Source organism: Leopardus geoffroyi, chromosome D3 (genome assembly GCF_018350155.1).
Source record: "Leopardus geoffroyi isolate Oge1 chromosome D3, O.geoffroyi_Oge1_pat1.0, whole genome shotgun sequence".
NCBI lineage: Eukaryota > Metazoa > Chordata > Mammalia > Carnivora > Felidae > Leopardus > Leopardus geoffroyi.
In genome coordinates, this window is record NC_059339.1 from 88,771,806 (window position 1) to 88,793,871 (window position 22,066).

Consider the following 22,066-nt stretch of genomic DNA (forward strand, 5'->3'; position numbering starts at 1 on the left):
ATTTATTACTGTCTAATAAAACCTCAGTCATGAGACTCTTCAGATGTCTGTCAGTGGGACATATATTTGGAGGAGGGGGGTAGAGATAAAGGAAGTTTCCAAGGGAATTTTCATATGTTAAAGGATACTTCCAGGATCCTGGAGGTCAGGATAACGTTAAGCTAAGATTGCCTTTTTCCCGTAGCAAAGTATTAACGTTGGAGGCCATTGAGTTCCTAGAGGAAGGTCACCGCCTGTCTCAAATACTTGTCAATGAGCTGTAAGTTGTAAGGAAATATAATTTTTTTCTTTTGCCTTCGTTCCCCACATCATAGACAATGCACAGTTTCCTGGGACTATATTTTGTGCCCCTCTTTAACATTTTTAACATCACTGTCTTGCATTTATGTATGTTTTCTCGAGCGTTCATGACAGTTCTGGCCACCTCTTGCCCCAAGGTCACCTTTTCTGGAACTATAATCTAATCTTCTTAGTGTCTCATCGATTTATTAATTCACAAAAATCAACCCAGCTTTCAGACCACCATTTTTGTAACAAGGCAATAGATCATTTCAGGCAAGGGTGTGTTGTCCTATGATGCAACACAAAGGGCAGTGAGAAGTCAAATTTGTCTAAGGCAAGATTACCACAGAGCACTTGTGTTAAATCCCCTCTCCTGCCCACGGCCATTTGTGTTTAACAAAAGAACACTTCTTAGGTAATAACAATATTTAAAATAAGGCCATTGTCATCTTGTTTGTTGTTTATTTCATTGACAAATCCACTCTCCAGAGGTCAAGGAATTACCTCAGAGGGTGGCATTGAGACTATAATGGTCTGTTCCATTTTAAAAGCATTTGAAAACACCCAAAGGAGCTACAGAAATATAAAATATTATTCTTGTAAAGCCATTTTTATCATTCCACACTCACTGCAAAGGTAACCATGGAAGTCAGACTAATGCCAAAGGCAAGATAAACCTCACTTGAACAGGCAAGAGTTTCTGCATGAAAGACTAATTGGAAAAGGCCAACAAATCAAATATTCAAGCAGGCAGGAGGCAACCACAAAAGAGAGGAAGGGACAGGGAAGAGAAATTAAGAGATTAAGACAATTGGGAACATTGTTAAATGTAGCTCAGGGTGAAACCAACCATACATTTCACAGACATGCCTTTGTGTACATGAGGCCAAGTGTGGAAAGGGTTTTTACATAAAGGAATGGATAATGGGAGGCTTGCTTATTGTTGTTTGAGTTAGCTTCGTGTGCTACACGCTGGTTGCCATTGGTCCTTTGGACCCTATAGTCAAGAGTGATGGGGTTTGGGGAGTCATGGTGGGGTCCAGAGCCAATGGTCAAGAAAGAATTCTTAAGCCTTCTTCGGTGCAAAAAGGTGATATTATTAAAGCATGAGGACTTCACCCGTGGGCAGGAAGAGCTACCCTGGACCTTGAACAGAGACTGATTATACACTGTGGAGTTGGGGGAGGTAACATCAAGGGCAAGTCTTCAAAGGGATTTTCATATGCCAAAGAAGATTCACAGGAAACCGGAGGCCTGGCTATTGTCAAGCTCAGGTTCTTTTTCCTTCTAGCAAAGCATTAACATTAAGACAATAGGGAGTTCTGGAGAAATGTTCTACTCTGCCAGCCTCAAGTATCTGTCAATGGGCTGCAGGTTACAAGGAAATTTAATTTTATCTGCCATTTCCTTCTGCCTTTGTTTCCCACATCAAAAAGGAGCACACATTCCCAGGATCCAGGGAGCACTGGCCTAGCCAACTCTTCCCACATCTCTCCAACAAAGACAAACGCAAAATCGTCATCACCTTGTCCTAGAGAAGATCTGGCAGTGGGGTCGAAATGCTTTCCTCACCCTTGGACTTAAACTCGTAGTCGAAATACCATGCTTCTTGTGCTCTGAGCAGACAAATACACAATGGAACTTGGCACATAGTGACCGAAAATGAAATGGGAACCATTCTGTTGGTGTGACACAGTGATAACAAAATACGCCTGGAAAAAGACAGTGGTAAATGCCTCATGACAGGAAAGCATTCTTTGTAAACCTTGAATTGACTTATTTTTTTTTTTTTTTGTCTCATTCCAAGAAAGGGGAAAAGTAAAAATGCTGTGATTAAGGGCTCAGTAGTGGGCGGTAGATAAATAACATCCAGAAGGATGTACTAATGATGGGGTCTTAAAATAAGTAAAGGCAATTTTTTGTTGGCCAGAAGCCACAGCCTATAATTTATTTCATTCTAACAAAACACCGTGTGGCATGATTCATTAAGAACAGGGAGAAGGAGATGTGACGTCAGAAAGTATTCACGCTGAACATTAACCCCGAAGCTGATTGTTTGACGGAAAATCACTCGAATCGTGCCACAACCATTTCTATTTGAAGCCACTGGCTGAATTCAGAGCAAGGCTGCTGTCACTTCCTTGCTTCTTGAATAGGAATAAAAAGACACATTCAAAAATTAACTCTAGACAACACTCTGTTACAATAACTGACACCTTCTGGCCATTGACCCTCAGATGTTGTGCTTCTTAGTAAATTTCCGAGGTTTCTTCCACATGTTAGTGGATTCTGTAAAAATTTCTTTAGGTTACATTGAGGTTTTAGAAGGTCTCCAGGAGAACAGTATCTGTGTATATTTGTCTCAATTTGCATGTGATGCGTGTGTTTTAATGTCACCACTCAACACCAAAATACCAACTTGGTGTTTATGAATGCTAATATTATTATGAGCGCTAATAGTAAATAAACTGTATTATTAAGTGACATGAACTTTAAAATGATTTCCAACCAAAACAAATGTGTGCTTTTCATCCTATCCTTCCCGTTGACCAGGTCCCCCAAGAATCTGCATAAAGTGCTCTTGACCTTCCAGCGTACGACACCACCTCTTTGTCGCTCTTCTTTCTGGGAGTAGTAATCCCTGGAGCTTTTTATAGAATGGATAGTCCTGGAAAACTGTTTTATTTAGATTTGTCATCTTAAACGTAAACAATGGTTTCTCGGCACTGCTCACTTTGTGACCACTCCACTCTTACCAAAGTTTTCTACTTACATATGTGAAATACACAGCGTAGAACAGGTTAAGTTTTGATAATATTGAATTTAGTCTGTCGGTCAACTTAGGTGCAGGTGAGAGCAGAGGCTGAAGAAGCTCAGAATATTTTGAGAACACTGTTGTTCATTCAGACCTAAATCAGATTCCTAATGTCGGCCTCCATTCATTCATCACTTTACGAAATATTCACTGGAGGCCCAGGTGTTCCAGGGATCGTGTCATTGCTCAATGGGCAAAGACACAGACACAGACAATAACAAACTATTATTTTATTTTTGTCTTTTTTTTAATTTTTTTAAGTTTATTTATTCATTTTGAGAGAGAGGGCACAAGCAGGGCAAGGGCAGAGAGAAGGAGAGACAGAATCCCAAGCAGGCTCCATACTATCATTGAAGAACCCGATATGGGGCTTGAACTCATGAACTGTGAGATCATGACCTGAGCCCACATCAAGAGTTGGACACTTAACCAACTGCACCACCCAGGCATCCCTATTTTGTCTTTCTTTATTCAGCTTCCTGTATCTGAGTTATTTTGTAGGAAATTACACAGGCAAAATGAGGTAAAGCAAAAATCGTCACTAATGGCTTTAACTTAAGAGACAAGGATCAATATGGTCTACAAAGTTTTTTAGGTGTTGGGGGAAAAAAATCTCAATAGTTTCTGATATGAGGGGGAAAATATCAGATTTGATATTATTTTGTAACATCTTAGTTATAAAATGGCAGTGAGTCTTTATTTCACTAAAGTTTGACAGTCTTCTTAAATGTATCTTGAATTAATACCAATAAGCAAAAAAAAAAAAAAATCCTTGTGCTATTTAGTACTTACTTATACTTGGCTATAATAGTATACTATAGTAATTTTGAAATAATTGAATTATTTTTCAATAGGTCTTTTTATGTGAATCTTGTGCTGGGACATACAAAAAAAAAAAAAACTTAAAAAATTTCAGCTACCAAAAATAACTTGATTTGTTGTTAACTGCCTACTTAAAATATATCAGACTATTTGCAAATACTTTGAAGAAAGAAATTCTATGTTCTGGGTAACATTTCTCCTGTTGTTGAATTTTCTGTTATTTTCTGGGAAGCACCAAACCCTATTTAAAGGAATTAATTACAGCTTGTATTTTTTTTAAAGGCTTAAAGAAATGCTTTAACTTACATTCTTAAGATTTCAGGGAAATGCTCAAAAAGTAAGATTGGCCTATAAGCCAATATATCAAGTAACCTACAGTCCAATGATGACAATACGAAATCAGTCCCTCCCTGTTGAATCACGTAAGTGGAACCTGGGCAAAATGTAAAGGGAATGTGAGCATTGGGTAAAACGTGCACTTTGGGGGCGCCTGGGTGGCGCAGTTGGTTAAGCGTCCGACTTCAGCCAGGTCACGATCTCGCGGTCCGTGAGTTCGAGCCCCGCGTCGGGCTCTGGGCTGATGGCTCAGAGCCTGGAGCCTGTTTCCGATTCTGTGTCTCCCTCTCTCTCTGCCCCTCCCCCGTTCATGCTCTGTCTCTCTCTGTCCCAAAAATAAATAAAAAAAAACGTTGAAAAAAAAAATTAAAAAAAAAAAAACAAAAAAACGTGCACTTTGACAGCCATGATTTCAGTCTGCATGTCCACAGAATGTGCTGACAGCGGGTGAGAATCAATAATAAGAAAAATATTTCAGAATTTGCAAACACCTTAGCACTGTCGACACATGAGCTGGTTTGATTCCTGCCAAACAGCATCACAGAAGGCGTTATCACAGCGCTATGGGCTGAAGGTGTGCGTCCCTTCCCAAATGTGTATGGTGAAGGCCTAATGTAATGGTTTCAGGAGATGAGGCCGTTGAGAGTCAGTCACGCCATGAGGGTGGAGCCCCCACAAGGGGACTGTGTCCTCATAGGAAGAGGAAGTGAGCTTGCCCTCTGTCTCCGCCATGTAAGGACACGACCAGAAGATGGCTGCCTGCAAACTGGAACCCAGTTCTCCCCACACGTAGCTGTCAGCACCTTGATCTTGGACTTCTGAGCCTCCAGAACCATGAAAAATAAATGTTCATTGTTTAAGCCGCCAGGTCTATGGTATCTGGTTACAGGAGTCTAAACTAAGACCTGTGATTTAGCCAAAGTGTTCGTGTCATCAATTATTCCAAGAGCTTCATGACATTTAGACTTCCTGTTCTTCGGAATCTGGGCCGACTTCAAGTGTCTCCTTCTACCTGCTCTGGATACATTTTGTGTCATAGTCAGTGATTCCCCTTTCCTAAATTACTTAAATTTTCTGTTAAAACAATTTTCAATAAAAACAATCTGTGAAATGGAGAATAAAATGCTTTCATATCTGATACCAAGAACAATAAAAATAAAGCTGTTTTTATACGGTAGAAAATTTCTTAGGATGGCAAGTTCCCCTATAACAGAAGCTGAATGTCATCTTATATAACTGGGGTAAATTATGCTTAATTCATGATAGACAAAAATACTCACACTTTGATCTGTCCACATCAGTTTAACACCATTGATTTATTTTAGCACCTTTGTGAAAAACATGAGTCTTCCAGTGAAAAGACATGGCATATTTGTTTTATTTAGAGTAACGATTATGACAGAGAGCAGAAGATTGTATGCGTTATTTTATAAACAAAAAAGTATGTAATTAAATATAAGTGTTATGGGGGCGCCTGGGTGGCGCAGTCGGTTAAGCGTCCGACTTCAGCCAGGTCACGATCTCGCGGTCCGTGAGTTCGAGCCCCGCGTCGGGCTCTGGGCTGATGGCTCAGAGCCTGGAGCCTGTTTCCGATTCTGTGTCTCCCTCTCTCTCTGCCCCTCCCCCGTTCATGCTCTGTCTCTCTCTGTCCCAAAAATAAATAATAAACGTTGAAAAAAAAATTTTAAAAAAATAAATATAAGTGTTATGTATTTATTACGTAGAAACTTACATATGTTAGTTTTCTTTGTGTTACTTTGAGCTGTAATTTATCATTTATACAAAATTCTCATATTTTAATATAGTTTCATAAATTTAGTAAGTATATATAGTTATGAACCCATCACCCAACCAACAGTGCCAGATCCCTAAAAATTCTTTTCCTTCCCCTCTGCATTGGTCGTTCTCCTTCCCTGCTCTCTGGCCCTGAGAAATCACTGATCTCTTTCTATCAAAACAGTTTTTCCTCTTTCAGAATTTCATAAAACTGGAATCAGAGAATATGGAGTCTTTTGTGTTCAGCTACTTTATTCACTTGTGGTTTCATATATTAATATGTTCCATTTCATTGCTAATTGGTATTCTGTATTATGAGATTCTAATAATTTGCTTATAAATTCACCAATTGGTGGTCGTTTAATTTTTTTTCTGTTTTTTATCTTGTGAATAATGTTGATGTAACATTCATATGGAAGCTTTTCCGTGGACGTATATTTTGTTTCCTCTTTTCTCTTGGGTAAGTAGTTAAAAGTGGGACTGGGGGGGGCAGAGGATGCATCCCGGTGGTTCTCTAAGAAAGGAACCCCCAAATGGTGTTAAATAGGCAGTGCTAGTACTGGGTACATTACCTGTGTGAAGGAAAAGAGGCAGAAAAGCAACAGGGAGAGAGCTTGAGAGACATCTGAACGCAACAGAAGATTGCACCAAAGTGAAGGAGAGAGGTGATATGATTTGGCACAGCCCAAATGCTTAACCAAGCCATTGGTGAGTTCCCGGCCAGTCTGCTGGGGATGGGTATGCCTGGTAACCCTGCCAGGCTCTGTCACCGGCTGGGAGCAGCTGTGGCACAAACACAGTGGTGGAAATGAATGCACAGTAAGGAGGCAGTTGGCCAACTTCGCTCCCTGTCACTGGAAGTCTTGAGAGGTTCACTCTTATGGCTCCCACGCGTGAAAAATCGTATTACTATAGGCTCTCATTTCCACTAGCAATATATGCGGGCTCCAAGTAATACGCGGGCTCCCATGCGGGCTGCATATCCTCACTGATCCTGGGTATGTGTGCCTTTTTTGCTTTCCCATTTTTGTTGGTTTCTAGAGGTGCCTGACTGTGGGTTTGGTTTTCATTTCTCTGATTATTCCATACGTTGCACACCTTTACACATGTTTCTTGGATCCTTGTGGATCTTCTTTTATGAAGCGTCAGGCCACCTGACATGCCTGTCATCGTTATTGCAAGAGTTCTTTGCATATTCTGGAAACAGTGTATTGTCAAATTAAAATGAGTCACTAAACACATATGGTTAGAATTTCTATTTTCCCGGGGCGCCTGGGTGGCGCAGTCGGTTAAGCGTCCGACTTCAGCCAGGTCACGATCTCGCGGTCCGCGAGTTCGAGCCCCACGTCGGGCTCTGGGCTGATGGCTCAGAGCCTGGAGCCTGTTTCCGATTCTGTGTCTCCCTCTCTCTCTGCCCCTCCCCCGGTCATGCTCTGTCTCTCTCTGTCCCAAAAATAAATAAACGTTGAAAAAAAAAAAAAGAATTTCTATTTTCCCAATATCAATAAATGCAAAACCCTCCTGAATCACTGTAATACTTTACACTGTAAAGGACAGCAAATCACAAGGCAAAAGTTTGAGACCCACCGACTTAAGCTGATGTAATAGTTATATAATTCGTAAGCATCTGGAAATATTTTTTAAACATAGTTAATAGAATTTGTTTTTTCTTTTTGATGACTGGATTGGGGATAGGAAAGAAAGAGAGGCTTAAACGATAACTCCACAAAGCTGGTCTGAGCCACGGCAAAGAAGGAAGGAGTCTTCCTGAGAAGGCAGAAGAGGGAGGGTTGACATATGTGTGAGGAGTGGTGTTGGGTTTTGACATGTTAAATTTAAGACAAAGATTTGATATCCAAGTGGGGAGTTTCAGCATGCCCTTGGATATAATAGTCTGATGTTCAGACAAATAACTTGCACTGACTTCTAAATTTGAAAGTTGTCAGCAGATTGGTATTTAAACAAGGAGTACCTTCGTTCATCTTGGGGAGGATATAGTTGAATTCCATAAACACAAAAATGCAGTATCCCCACCTTCACACCATGGATTGCTTACAAGTGCTTTATCTACAACGTTCCAGTGGTTAGGCTTCAGGTTGATTTCTTTTCCTCTCTCTCTCTTTCTCTCTCTGTCTCTCATGCCATAAGACCTGTTCTTCTATCATGATCCCTCTTTGGAAATGCAACCATTGCAAGTTAGGCTCAAATTTATTTTCATTTCTCCATAAGTCAAGTTCTGTTTTTCTGGGTCCTGGGGCAAGTCATAGAACTGGGTTACACTTCTGGGTGAGCTCAGTCTTAGATTTTTATCAAATTAAAGTAATTATCCACAGACATACAACATATATAAACATATGTGTATTTATTATGTATACATACACACACTATTTGTATAAACATATCTTATATGTGTATATGATTTGTTATGTATCTAGTTAGCCACTGAAAGTTCTGATTTATGTGGAAACATTTTTATGAAAAATAGGAACGATTCTGCTTCTCTCTGCTCGCGTCTTTCTGTATAAATATATTTTTAATTATTCCAGGCATGAATTGTAAGGTTTTTAAAGATGTCTAAAGGAACACTTTAAAAACCCTTCTAATGTTTAATGAAGTTCATTTTCTGCAGTCTTTAGACTTTGATTTAAGCTAATTTTCTCTTATTCCCTCAAATACTATCAATAATGTTAAAACTGTTATTAACAAATATATAATTATATTTCATAACCTAAAAATTGTATGTTTTTTCATTTCTTATCTAGGCTGAGCAGCTCTATTTTTTTATTATTCTTCATAAGTGTGATTCTCGGATAAGACTTTCTTCAGTGTCTTCTCAAAACCTATCCATCTTCCTTAGTCTATCTTTGTCTATAAAGATTACAATTGAAGTGTTGATATCTGCTGAGCCCAAAGAAATTGCATTTCTCCTACAGCAATAGGGATTCTTTACAATGTAATTTTCTCCTCATTGTAATTCATAAGGAATTCACTAAGTTTAAAACACTTAAAGATGTCCTTTTGAAAATATGCAAGATTGGCACTATCGTAAGAGTTTCAGAATTAAAAATATATATATATATAGATATATAGATATATATCTATATATATATATATATATATATAGGTATATATATATATATATAGGTATATATATATATAAAATAAAACTCACACTTAGCCAGGCTATTCCTTATTGAAAAGTTGTTCTCCCACTCCTAGACTAAAACCATGCAGTGTTTTGGTTTTAAAGCAGAGCGGAAAGGGGCGCCCGGGTGGCTCAGTCAGTTAAGCATCCCACTTTGGCTCAGGTCATGATCTCACAGTTCGTGAGTTCGAGCCCCATGTCAGGCTCTGGGCTGTCAGCACGGAGCCTGCTTCGGATTCTGTGTCTCCCTCTCTCTCTGCCCCTCCCCCGCTCTCACTCTGTCTCTCAAAAATAAGTTAAGTAAACATTAAAAACAAACAAAAAAAATTAAAGCAGAGTGGATGGATGAGAGATTTAAATATAAAAAAGACTTGGAACTGTAAAAATCCTGGGAGAAAATATAGAGAAAAGGTTTCTTGACCTCGGTCTCACCAGTGATCTCTTGGGTAAGGCACCAAAAGTGCAAACAACAGAAGCAAATCTAGACAAGTGGGACTACTTCAAACTAAAGAGCTTGTGCACAGAAAAAGAAACAACAAAATGAAAAAGCAACACACAGAATGGGGGAGAATATTTGCAAGTCAAATGTCAGATAAAGGGTTAACATTCAAAATATATAAGGAACACTTACAACTCAGTAGCAAAAAAAAAAAAAAAAGAAATTGAGAAACCAAATAATCCAAGTAACCAACGGGCAAAGCACTTGAACAGACACTTCTCCAAAGAAAAGACACAAATGTCCAACAGTTCTCTGTAAAGATCATCAGCATCACTACTCATCAGAGAAATGCAAATCTAAACCACAATGATGTATCCCCTCACAGCAGTTAGAATGGCTTACCATCAAGAAGACAAAAGATAAAAAGCCTCGGTGAGGATGTGGAGAAATCGGACTCCTATATTGCTGGTAGGAATGTAAAATGGCGTCACAATGGAAACACCGCAGTCTGGAGGTTCCTCAAAACATTCAAAGCACAACAACCGTATGATCCGGCAGTTCCACTTCTGGGTATATACCCCAAAGAATTGAAATCAGGATCTTAAAGGGTTACCTCCACTCCTGTGTTCACTGCAGCATTATTCACAATGGCCATGTTATAATGAACCCAAATGCTCACCGACAGGTGAATAGAGAAGGGAAATGTGGTGTATACCCACAATGGAATATTACTCAGCGTGGGACGGTAAGAACATTCTGCTGTTTGTGAAAACACGGATGAACCTGGAGGACATTTGCTAAATGAAACAAGTCGGTCACAGGACGATGAATACCACACGACTCCATTTATATGAGGTACGTAAGAGAGTCAAATTCACGGAAGCCAAGAATAAAATGGTGGTCATTACAAGGTGAAGAGTAGGAGAAATGAGTTGTTATTCAGTGGGTGTAAAGTTTCAGTTATACAAAATGGATTACTTTTAGAGCTGTGCTGTGTAGCATATCGCATTCAGTGAAAAGTACTGTGTTGTGGACTTACAATTTTGCAAAGGCGGTAGATCTCACGTTAAGTGTTTTCACCACAAAAACCAATAGGCAAACAAAAAACCCCTCAAAGACACAAGGAAGCTTTTAGCAGTGATGGATAGGTCTATTACCTTGATAGAGATGATTTCACGAGGGTGTACATGTGTCCAAAGCAGTCAAATTGGACACATTAAATATGTAACTTTTCTGGTATATTAATTATACTTCAATAAAATGGTTGCAAACAACAGCACACACACACACAAAAGCAGAGTGTCCGCATACACAATTCATATTCCATTCCTATGAAGCACATCCTCCTTCTCAGGTCTAAAACTCTTCAGGAGGACTGTCCTGTGTCCATGCCACATTGGGCCCCAAAAGACAAGACAGTGCCCTGACGTTGTCCCAAGTTGGGGTCTGTGTATGCGGCTGGTCTGGAGAGAGGTATATAAGTCTCTTTGCCTAGAACTTCCTCAAAATGAAATACCTGTAGACCACCTCCAGTCAACGCAATCCACATTTAGCTCTAGATGGTGATTTAAACCCCATGTTACTTTTTATTTACCACTTCGGTTGTATTGTTCTATGGAAATCTTGTTAAAGGAAATGATTGGTTCCCCAAACCAGCCTAAAAGAGTAGTTACCCTGTCACATATCCTTTTCAATCCTGGCAACAGAACACCCGCCTTCATGACCCACATAGCCAAGAGGAAAAAGATAGAACTTACATCAAGGGTTGTGAAATCCATAAATAGTTTTAGAGAATTTGGGGTTCTTTGACATCTTCCTCCATGCCAGTGCTGGTTTTCCAACACCACCATGTAAACACCCAAAGGCATGTTTCTACATCAAGAAATGGATGCTGTTCTCAGGCCAGTTAGTCTTGCAATAAGTGATAAATTGTTCTTATACTGTAAACCAAGACCACAAAATTCAAATGTTTACACATGATTCAGGCTAAGATTTCAAACGTCTCCCCTTAATGAGAACATATGCGGACACAAATTTTCTGCAAATCTGTAAAGAAAACATACATGAAATGCACAGAAGTGACTGCTGACAGGTGGGGAGGCACCCAGATGCACCTACATAATTCATAATATCATGTCTTGGATTTATTCCTATTCAATCCCACTGCATTTTATAACTTTTTTGGGGGGGGGAGGGGGATCTTGAACTGCTATGAAGAAGGGTTTCATAAGCCTTTCGATATTGTTAAACGGCTGTTATTCCAATCCACATCACTCAATTTTTTTCAAGACTTGCATTGTTCTTGACTATTGTTTTCCTTTCTCACAGGGAACCAAATCCTTCAGTGCCCCGAGGCACTGGAAAAAAAAAAAAAAGCCTGATACATGGCTTTGTTTATTTAACAATTTCAGTTAATTAAAAAAAAAAAAAAGAAAAAGAAAAAGCGAAAGAAGAGTGGAATGCTTTATGTTAATGTTCAGACTAATTATTTGACTCAATGATTCAGCGCACATTCACCAGTGAGGCTTCCAGAGAGGTAAGCAGCTGTGAAAGAACTCACCAGATTCCAAACTGGAAAGGCAAGTGGAGAATTTTCTCCCTTTGAGAGATTTGGAATCTGCAAACTGGGGCAGTCAAGTCTGACCACGACCATACTGAATGTTGCTCTTTGGTCTTCCGTGTGTGTGTGTGTGTGTGTGTGTGTGTGTGTGTGTGTAACTGAGGCAATGCTCAAACATCAGCTGACCATGAGGTAAACGCTTTGATGCTCAGGCTCTTGCGTGGCATCCCTTACGCAAAGACCCCTGTGAGGACATATAACATTGCTTGAGTGACATGTAAAATATCAAGCCGTCTGCAGTATAAAATACTGTTTCCATTAAAAATAGGTAAATTTTCAATAATAATAGGTACATCCTTAAAACCTTACAATTTTTTTTCAGTTAACTTAAAATATACCTTTCCCCCCCCCTAAAATGTGTTTCATGAGTACTGCATACTCTATTACCCAGGGCATGTCCGGACTTTTTTTCACTTTCTTGGGTTTCTGTTATTTTTCCCCTAGAGAGATATGTGCGATCCTTTGTAATAAAAATAATCAATCTATTGTGGCCAAGGCAATTACAGAACGTGAAGGAGATCAATCAAAAGCTTAGCGGCAGTGAATACTGATGAGTGTGTGTGTGTGTGTGTGTGTGTGCGCGTGTGTGCGCGCGCGTGTTGCACAAGCTCACGTGCGTCTTCAGTAGCAAAATGTCTATAAAGCTCAAGGAAAGGATGACATAAATGCCATCTAAAGTCGATGTGCTCCAAGGATAGGGAAGCCCTTCTCCCGGATGCCCAAACCCAACATCCTACCTGCCTCAGTGTCTGTGTCTCAGGATTTTCCTCTCTGCTGCTATGATAGAACTGCGGCTCTCATCTTCAGCAAACCGCTGCTTCTGACATCCGAATTCCATCCTATCCTCCTTTCTCCAGAACAACGTTGCCACCATTCTTTTCTTTCTCTTGGAGCTTTACTATCTGCGGATGAAACATGCTCTAACATGGACTGTATTAAAACTGCCTGTCACCCCACATCGCCCTCAACTACTAACCCATTTCTCGGCTCCCCTTACGGGAACGTTTGTCCACACAGGCTGTATCCGTTTCCTGCGTTCTGTTCTCTCCCCCAACGCCTCTCGGATCCGGTTCCTGACCTTTGTGTTTCACAGACAACCCTGTTACCAGATGCACAGGCTCCAGCCGCCCACTCCGCGGGCCCTTGGTACTTGACACATCTCTCCATTCAGACTCAGCATCTTCTGCTTGACCCGTTCCTCCTTCTTGAAATGCTTTTCCTTCTGAGAGAAGCCTTTGCCTGTATTTCTTTTCCTTTTGAATTTTCGCCAATGCACTCCTTTTGGTCTCTTTGGAAACATTCATCAAACCGGTCTAATCAGACTCTAACTATTAGAATATCCTCCACTTTGTCATGATGTGTTCCTCTTTTCTACTTTTTCTTTCTTTCTTTCTAATTTTTTTTTAATGCAAGTGATAGCATCAAGCTGCCTGGCTTTAAAGACTATGAGCCTATGTGCTAAATATTCCCAAAATATCTACTTGGCATTTCCACATCAGTGTAAAAAAGGAGATCTCACATTTAATCTATCCAAAACAGAACGCGGGGTGTGTCTGCTCCTCTCAATCCCCGTGCCCCCCTTCTGCCTCAGGCACCCCCATCTCAACGTGTCGGCACCATTCAGCTCAAACCCGAAACGTGAATTTTTCCCTTCTTTCCCACATCCCTCAGAGTCGACCCAGTGTGAAGTTTACCTCGTTTCTTTCTATTTTCTCTGCTACCCCCACAGTCAAACCTACTATGTTCCTTCTCAAGGACTGTTGTGCTGTTCCCTTTGCAAGGGATCTCCTTGCCTCGGCTCCTGCCCCGGACCAACAGTTCCCCACACGGCGACATGTAGACATTGTCCCGGGAAAGTTCCCTGGAACTGAGACTCCCTTCCTAGAGCGTGAATGCCTCCCTCTGTTGACACAGCTTTCTCCTCTCCACATTGTTCCCTAGGCTCCAGCCACCGCTGGATATTTTCTCATTCCTCAAAGAAACCGACGTCTTCCTTCCTCTGCAATGTTGCACGTGCGGTTGTTGGCTTTCCTTTTCCCCAAATCTTTTTTTTTATGATCTAGCCTTCGAAGAGGTCCTGTCTCCACTCTCATCGCAGGGTGCCGTGCAATTCTTTTCATCAAGTGTGGATGTGGCTTCTCCTGGTCTCACAACCTGTGTTCTAAAGGACAAGTCATTTTGCCCTTCAAACACCTGATAGATGGTGGCAGAAAGCCAGGACAGCCATAATGAAAACCACCTTCCAGAAGAAGGAATATGCAGCTCACACATCAGTCTACAGCATCTGTCAAATCTCGTTGGACTGATGTCTGAAAGACTCCCTGCCCCATTAGCCCATCTGTGCCCTTCGTCAAAGTCCCTTTGTTATTGCCGCCTGTGGTTCTGGCTGGGCACACCAGCTGATTCTTCTTTGCCCATCACTTTGTTTAGCCCACAGCGTCCAAGGGCACTCCCAGTGATGTTGTTTTGGGGACCCGATAGCCTTTGAGTCCTCCTGGTTCGGGTTTAGGGACTTGGGGATTATTTGTAGGGATTAAGAGCCGCAAGAAGTTGCAAATCAGGCTTGGAGCTGCTTCGGCAAAATTCTTTCAAGAATTTTGCAGGCTCTGGTCTGATTGATTTCAGCCAGTTTCAGCTGCAATAAATTATAACAAAAGATCTTTCCTAGACTTCATCACTCAGGCCTTAAACTTGGTTTCTGAGCTCAGTTTTCTCTGTCTCAGAGTTAAACTTGTTCCTGCCTGGGTAATTAAAACAATGGGTTGGAATGGGAAGGCAACACCCTTAATCTGAATTTTCCCAGTAGGCCTCCTTTCCGCTCCTATTACCAGTGACCGCTTTATAGCCTGCTTTAATTTGGTGACTAAAACAGGTTTTGTTCTTATAAAGTTCCCAGTTGTATGGACCTCAATCAACCTATATTATTATACGTTACCATCCTTTGAAGGTAAATTTCACGAGAGTGGGAAATTCTTCTCTGGTTTGTATGTTGGTTTATACCAATTACTTAGAACAATGCCTGAGACAAAGGAGACATACAATATGTATATGTTGACTAAATGAATGAAGAAATAGGTCTGTAATCTGTGATTTAGTAAAATATATCATGTGGTAAATGGATATATTTATATGTAACAATATTACAAAATATATCCTGGAATAATAGATAGCAGCTTTGGGAGTGATTACCATTATGCAAGATGGGAGAAGAAAGGATCTAGGGAGATCGAGTTTTAGCTGTGTTGTATTATTTCCAACCTATGCAAAATTCCAATTCTCAAAGCTACTACTCCATTGTACTAAAAATGTATTTAAAGGAAACATGGAAAAATGTGAACAAATATCTGCAGATGCCTGGTCATTCCAGATATCATTTTCTCGTTTTCTTTTTCTTTCTTTTTTTTCTGAGATAGTCCCAGTTTAATCATTTTCAGCTGTGTTATTCAGAGTAATGGACAGGACTGTTCCTACATAAACATCTTGATAGGCTTTGACTTAACGAATCCACTGGTAAAACTCTTACCGAAACCAAGATAATGAACGGTTGCATCGGCTGTGAGAGATAGCTCATGACCTTTTTTAAAAGTCATTTTCTAGGATGTCAAAATAATTTGAAGCAGCAAAAAAGGAAGTCACAAGTCTCTGAAAAGTTCTGGAAACGCACCTCACTGGACATCTGCGCCAGCTCAACAGGGCTGAGCGGAGCGGCTTCAGCTTCGTGATGACCTGAGCCATAATGGTGGCTCTGATGTCTGTGGGTGATGAGGATGGGGAGCAGGAGAGCTTATCGGATCACTTTCTTCTCTTCTTATATCTGTCACTGTCTTCCCTCATTTGATCTGCTGCCCCGTCTGCGATTAGGAGGGGTGGCCATGCATCAATCACCCCATTTGGAGAAGACCACAGACTGGGCCCTCCACACAAAACACTACTCTTCCTACTTGGGCCCTATTTGGATTGAGTCTTCGTAAAATTCCTCACTCTGTTTACTCTTTGAGGTGTTTTAGACATACGGAATTCCTCCAGCCGACATTTGCTTTGCTTGGTTTTCCCTCGAGTAGAAGGTGAGACAGGTCTGTTATTAGGAATGAGGCAGAGGGAAGTCTGGAAGGTGTTCAGGGGCACAGGTAATGGACTCACTATTGCTGGGCTCTGTCTGCATCCCCACAAGAGTTCACGCCCCCACTCCCAGACGCGCGTGTGACATGTGGCTGAAACGCTCTCCTGAGCATCTCACCCATACTAGTGGAACTAGAGAAGGACTAGGATACAGACCAAGTGACACACAGGGCAGTTGAGGCCTGGTCCCGTCCGCCTACAACTTTGGCATGGCAGCAATGGCCATTAGAAAGGGTTGCCCGGGCTGAAACCATCGTCAAGCAAGAGTCTTAAGGGTTTTAAGCTCCCTTAAGAATGTGATTCTATTTCACTTACTCCATAAGCAGATACAGGTTGGACATTTTACTAAACGACAATGTAACTTTTTTATCATCTTCTAAGGAGTAGTATTATTTTGCTAAAAGGCGTTCAACATTTAGATTATTCTAGCCCCAATCATTCCTTCTCACATGAAAATCATCACGTCCAGCTAACATAATTCTTCCTGTCATGTGGCAAAATATCCGTTGATGAAACTAGTCATTAATTAGTTTGATTAATTATAGTTAATTATATTGCCAACTGAGAAAAGAGGCTGAGCTAAAATGCAAACAAAAAGCATTTATTTGGGGTGTCAGAATTGCAATTCGGAGAACTCAGATTTGAGCAGCGACCCCAATAGTAACCCCCCTTCCCAGGAGAAAAACTCAAGACAAAAGTTTTTAAAGACAAAAGTGAATCCTTTATACGATGTTTGCAAATAATTTTGATTGGATATGGTGACAGAAAACTAATTGGCTGCATATAATTAGTCGCTAAGTCTATCACTACACAAAGTCTCTTGCTGAAGCGAATTACAGGTGTTCAGGCTGAGTCCTTGGGGTATTTGCGCTTTGGTCCTGTTCAAGAGTTCATAGTTCCACCTGCTTGCATACGTGCGTAAGGCCTACCTCTTCAGTGGCCTCCTGGATCCATTTTGAAGCCCTTCCACGTAAGCGGCCCCATTTGATTTCACCTTTCACAATATAAATTACCATATTTATAAAATATTAGGCGATTAGAGTTTCATTAAATAAAACACGTTGTAATCATCGCTCACCATCAATAAGGAATCTTATAGCAAAAAGTAAACAGATCAATCGTTTTTTCTTTTTTTTTTTTTTTTTTTTTTTTAAGTTTTTTTATTTTATTTTTGGGACAGAGAGAGACAGAGCATGAACGGGGGAGGGGCAGAGAGAGAGGGAGACACAGAATCGGAAACAGGCTCCAGGCTCTGAGCCATCAGCCCAGAGCCCGACGCGGGGCTCGAACTCACGGACCGCGAGATCGTGACCTGGCTGAAGTCAGACGCTTAACTGACTGCGCCACCCAGGCGCCCCAATCAATCGTTTTTTCAAGAGACAAAAGGAATGACCACAATCACACTAATGTTGACCATCTCTGCACCATTTAATTTGTGCTGTTGCAAGAACTTTACGTGGAGTAACTCATTTAATACTAATAATAACCTACGAGTTGAGTTGTGTCAGTATCATTATTTTCAAGATAAGTAAACCGAAATACAGAATGATTGGTAACTAACATTTTAGGGGAAGAAGATGAAATAAAATGGAATATGTTATAAACCATGACACCATCTTTTTTTTTCTTTCTTTTTCTTGTGGGAGCAGATCCTGGTGGTTATGGGGTGGATACAGGAGCCCCTCTGTCTAGTAGCTCAGCTAATATCCTAACTCTGCCCCTTACTAGCTGTGTAACATTGGGCAAGTTGCTCTTCATTCCCTTCAAAGTAGTATTAAAAAATTGTGCATGAACATAAATACCATTTTATGAAAAAAAAACAAACAAACACATTTCCCAAAACAAAGAAAGTAGAAAGTTGCCATTGTTTTACAGTTTTTGCAAATATGCTGGGTATCAGCCTCATAGAAGAAAGCTGTAATCTTCTACTGGCTTCGGTACCCAATCTGTTGTGATGTTACATGTTGCTGGCCTCTGGAAAAGGCCACTGTACCCATGTGAGAGAATGAGTGAAAAGGCAACCAACTAACGTCTCACAGTTATCATAAAAATAACTTTGACTTCGTGAACGCTCAGAGTGTCTCAAAGACCACCAGGGATCCCCAGGACCTGCTCAGAATAGTGATGCCTATATATATATATATATATATATATATATATATATATATATTTGGTCAATTTAGACAATTCACTCAGAAGTACAATTCCCCAGAGGAAAGCTATCAAACAAGTCATAAGATATTTTCTAAAACAAACGCAACAGCTGATAAACTACACTTTTCACTTGTCTAGTGACTTTGTTTTATTTACGCCTATATGTTGAAATATTTTATGAAGATAGTATGGGCCATCTAGTTTTCAAAAAATGAATCTAGAACATTATATTTGTAAAAGAAAATCATCTTTCCATGGGATATTGAGATACAAAACAAGAAAGTTCCAAATGCTCTCAGAATTCCGTAATTCTTGGCTTACCAATAAACACACACACACACACACACACACACACACACACAACCCCCAAAACTTAGCTATTTCTCTTGCTGAGGAACAGACGGAATGTGGGTGTCAGGATTCCATGTCTCATCATACTTGTGCAATAGTTCATTAGGTTGTACGTATGAGAATCAATTAAATACTTATTATTGAAGGTCAACAGCCGGGTACAAGCTGCAAATTCGTTTTCCTGCTCTTGAGACAGAACATAAAGAGCCTCATTTATAAGCTCATATTATTATCAAGTACCAAATATTTTTTTGAATATCTAGTTTGTTTTCTTTTAAAACAAGATAAAATATCAATTTACCTTTTTTGGTATAGGCCAATTTCTCTTAAAATGTTTAACCCTTTAGAGTAAAAACATTTTCCAAACAATCCTGTTTAGAGGTCACGGCTGTTTTGGTTATTAGGAGCAGCTAGCCTCCCCACCCTTAATTCTCAACCTTTGCGAATTGAAAGAAGCTAAACTTATCTCAGCACTTTTAATGCAATGAATGTATTATTAAATTGTATTAATCAATTGATTCTCTTTATTATTGCAGCACTCGCGTCAGCTCTGCATTGTTTTCAGCCCAGAAACTGCTCTCGGCGCTGTTTTGTCAGCATTGTGAAAAGACACGGAAGCCTTACTGGCTCTGCTTTCCACCATGATCAACACCTTGGAAAAACAACTGCACATTAAAGCAAAATATAATTGTATAGTCTCAATTCCACCAAATGTTTCTGTCATTTTTGTTACTAGCCTGACATCCTGCAATTCATAATTCTCCTATGTGGTCCTAGACCGCATTCCTTCTTTCTTGTCTCCCAACTTTCTGGAAACATTCTTAAGCCATCCCGTTGGAGAAATGGATGGATGGAGTGAGTGTTCCAAGATGGAGTATCTCATAAACTGAGCATCTCCCGGACTGAGCCACACCACATCTTCCCCAGTCCTTCCTATCTCTTTTTTTTTTTTCATGTTCTTCATTGCCAATAGTTTTCCCAGATTAAAAAAAAATCCCGTTTTAAAATTTTAATTAAAAGCTTCAGGTAAGAAAAGATCATAAATATAATTGTGATCTTTCAAAGATAGGAGGCAATTTTGTTCACCATCGATTTCTCTAGGAATTATAAATTGACGAGTGAAATAAAAGTTGTAAAACTCAAATAAGCCGATGAATTCGGGATAAGTGGAAAACACTGTCAAGCAATTAATCAAGTTTTCAGGGATGTTAGTGGGGTTCGTGGGGTCCAGAGCCGACGACCAAGAACGAATTCTTGAAGACATCTTTGGTGCAAAAAGGTGATTTTATTGAAGCACAGAGACAGGACCCGTGGGCAGGGAGAGCTGCCCTAGGACCCTGAGGAGAGACTGGTTATATACTATGAGGTTGGGGGAGGTAAAGTCCAGGGGAAGTTTCCAGTGAGATTTTCATATGCTAAAGGAGCCTCCCAGGATAGTGGAGGCCTAGCTATTATCAAACTAGGGTTGTTTGCCCTCTAGCAAAGCATTAGCACTGAGTTCCTAGAGAAAGGGTTTACTCTGCCAGTCTCAAGTATTTGTCAATGGGCTGCAGGTTATAAGGAAATTGAGTTCCATCTGCCATTTCCTTCGGCCTTTGTTTCTCACATCCCTATGGAGGGGTGATGTTGGGGTTCCAGGAAATGGAGTCTGTTGGTTTCTGGAGATTGTGCTATTGATAAGAGTGCCTTTTTCTTGTAATTTACTAAGATATTTGTAAATGGATGGAGACTCGGGTCCTGAGGGACTATGATCGCTATCAGTTAACCATTTGTTTTTCAGCTTTCCTTTGTTCTTGGGCAGTCAGGAGGGCCTGAGGAATATCACACATATCCCACCTGGTTGGGAGGCTGGGGAGGGGGTGGGGGTTGAGCCTTGTCAGCTTGCCTTAGGCTCCCTCAGCAGCAACCACCGCCAATTAAGAAATAAGACAAAGGCAACTCTATAGACAAGTTCTTCTTTCAACCTTTAGGAAATAGTAACACCATCATATTTAAGCGTCCTTGAGCGTGGAAAATGTCAATGGCTTCAAAATTTGTTAGCATAATGTCAATAGAAAACTATTTAAATCGTAGTAGAATTAATACGTAGTAGAATTAATAGAAATAATTCTATTTTTAAAAGTAGATACAAAGCCATCAAACGTAACCCTAGCAAATCAAAACCAGGACTGCCTTAGGAGAACTGCTATGTTCAAAGACACCTAAGATTTATTATAGGAATGCAGGGCTGGTAAAATTTTAAGAAACCTTTAAAGAACAAAAACTATTTTGATGCTGACATGGAAGTTAGTGAAACGCAATCTATATTGGGTGAAATATACAATTGGTTGTATTGTACAACTGTTATGCCCAGAACTCGTGATCCCCAAAGACCACCAGGGAGCTGAGTCCGATGCAAAACCAAAGAGCCTTTATTCGAGCTAGCTCGAGCTCAATCTCCTACCAGTGAGATACTGGGGAGAAAGAGCGGGTTTCAAAAGCACCAAGATTTTATAGGGGTCTAGGGGCAGTTGGTGAGGTAATGGCTGTGGCCTCGGCCGATTGGCTGGGGAAGGGTCGGAGTCCTGTTACGCAGGTTGCCGGGCGTGTTTTGATCAGGAAGTTTGAACAGGTGAGTGGGAGGTTGCTCAAGGGGAGGAGGCGTAGTCAAGGTGAAGGACACAGAACAAGATGGAGTCGGCGGGCGTAGGTCTGCCCTTTCACAACCTCTGGTTGAAAGAAACATTTTAGGGGCGCCTGGGTGGCGCAGTCGGTTAAGCGTCCGACTTCAGCCAGGTCATGATCTCGCGGTCCGTGAGTTCGAGCCCCGCGTCGGGCTCTGGGCTGATGGCTCAGAGCCTGGAGCCTGTTTCCGATTCTGTGTCTCCCTCTCTCTCTGCCCCTCCCCCATTCATGCTCTGTCTCTCTCTGTCCCAAAAATAAATAAACGTTGAAAAAAAAAAATTAAAAAAAAAAAAAAAAAAAAAAAAAAGAAAGAAACATTTTAATAAAATAGGAAGAAACATATTCTTCCTTAAGTCATGGTCCCACCCATTTGAGACAAGTTGCCAGCAGGACACGTCGTAGCCACTACTCACGTTAAAGCAGAGGCACTGTGCTATTATTTCTGCTATTATTCACAAATAAGCAATAATAATAATAGATATGAGTATCCATCTCGCAATTTCCATGTTACAGGCATCATGCTAAGCTTTTCTGTAGGGTCGC

The 22,066-nt window shown here is 40.6% G+C and overlaps 1 long non-coding RNA gene across 1 annotated transcript; it reads left to right on the forward strand.

The window, feature by feature from the left end:
- The first annotated feature begins 1,569 nt into the window (after positions 1-1,569).
- On the forward strand, positions 1,570-20,468 carry LOC123587967. The gene is made up of 2 exons (XR_006707635.1): positions 1,570-1,614; positions 20,371-20,468. It is a non-coding gene; the product is annotated as an uncharacterized LOC123587967 (long non-coding RNA).
- Positions 20,469-22,066: the final 1,598 nt, after the last annotated feature.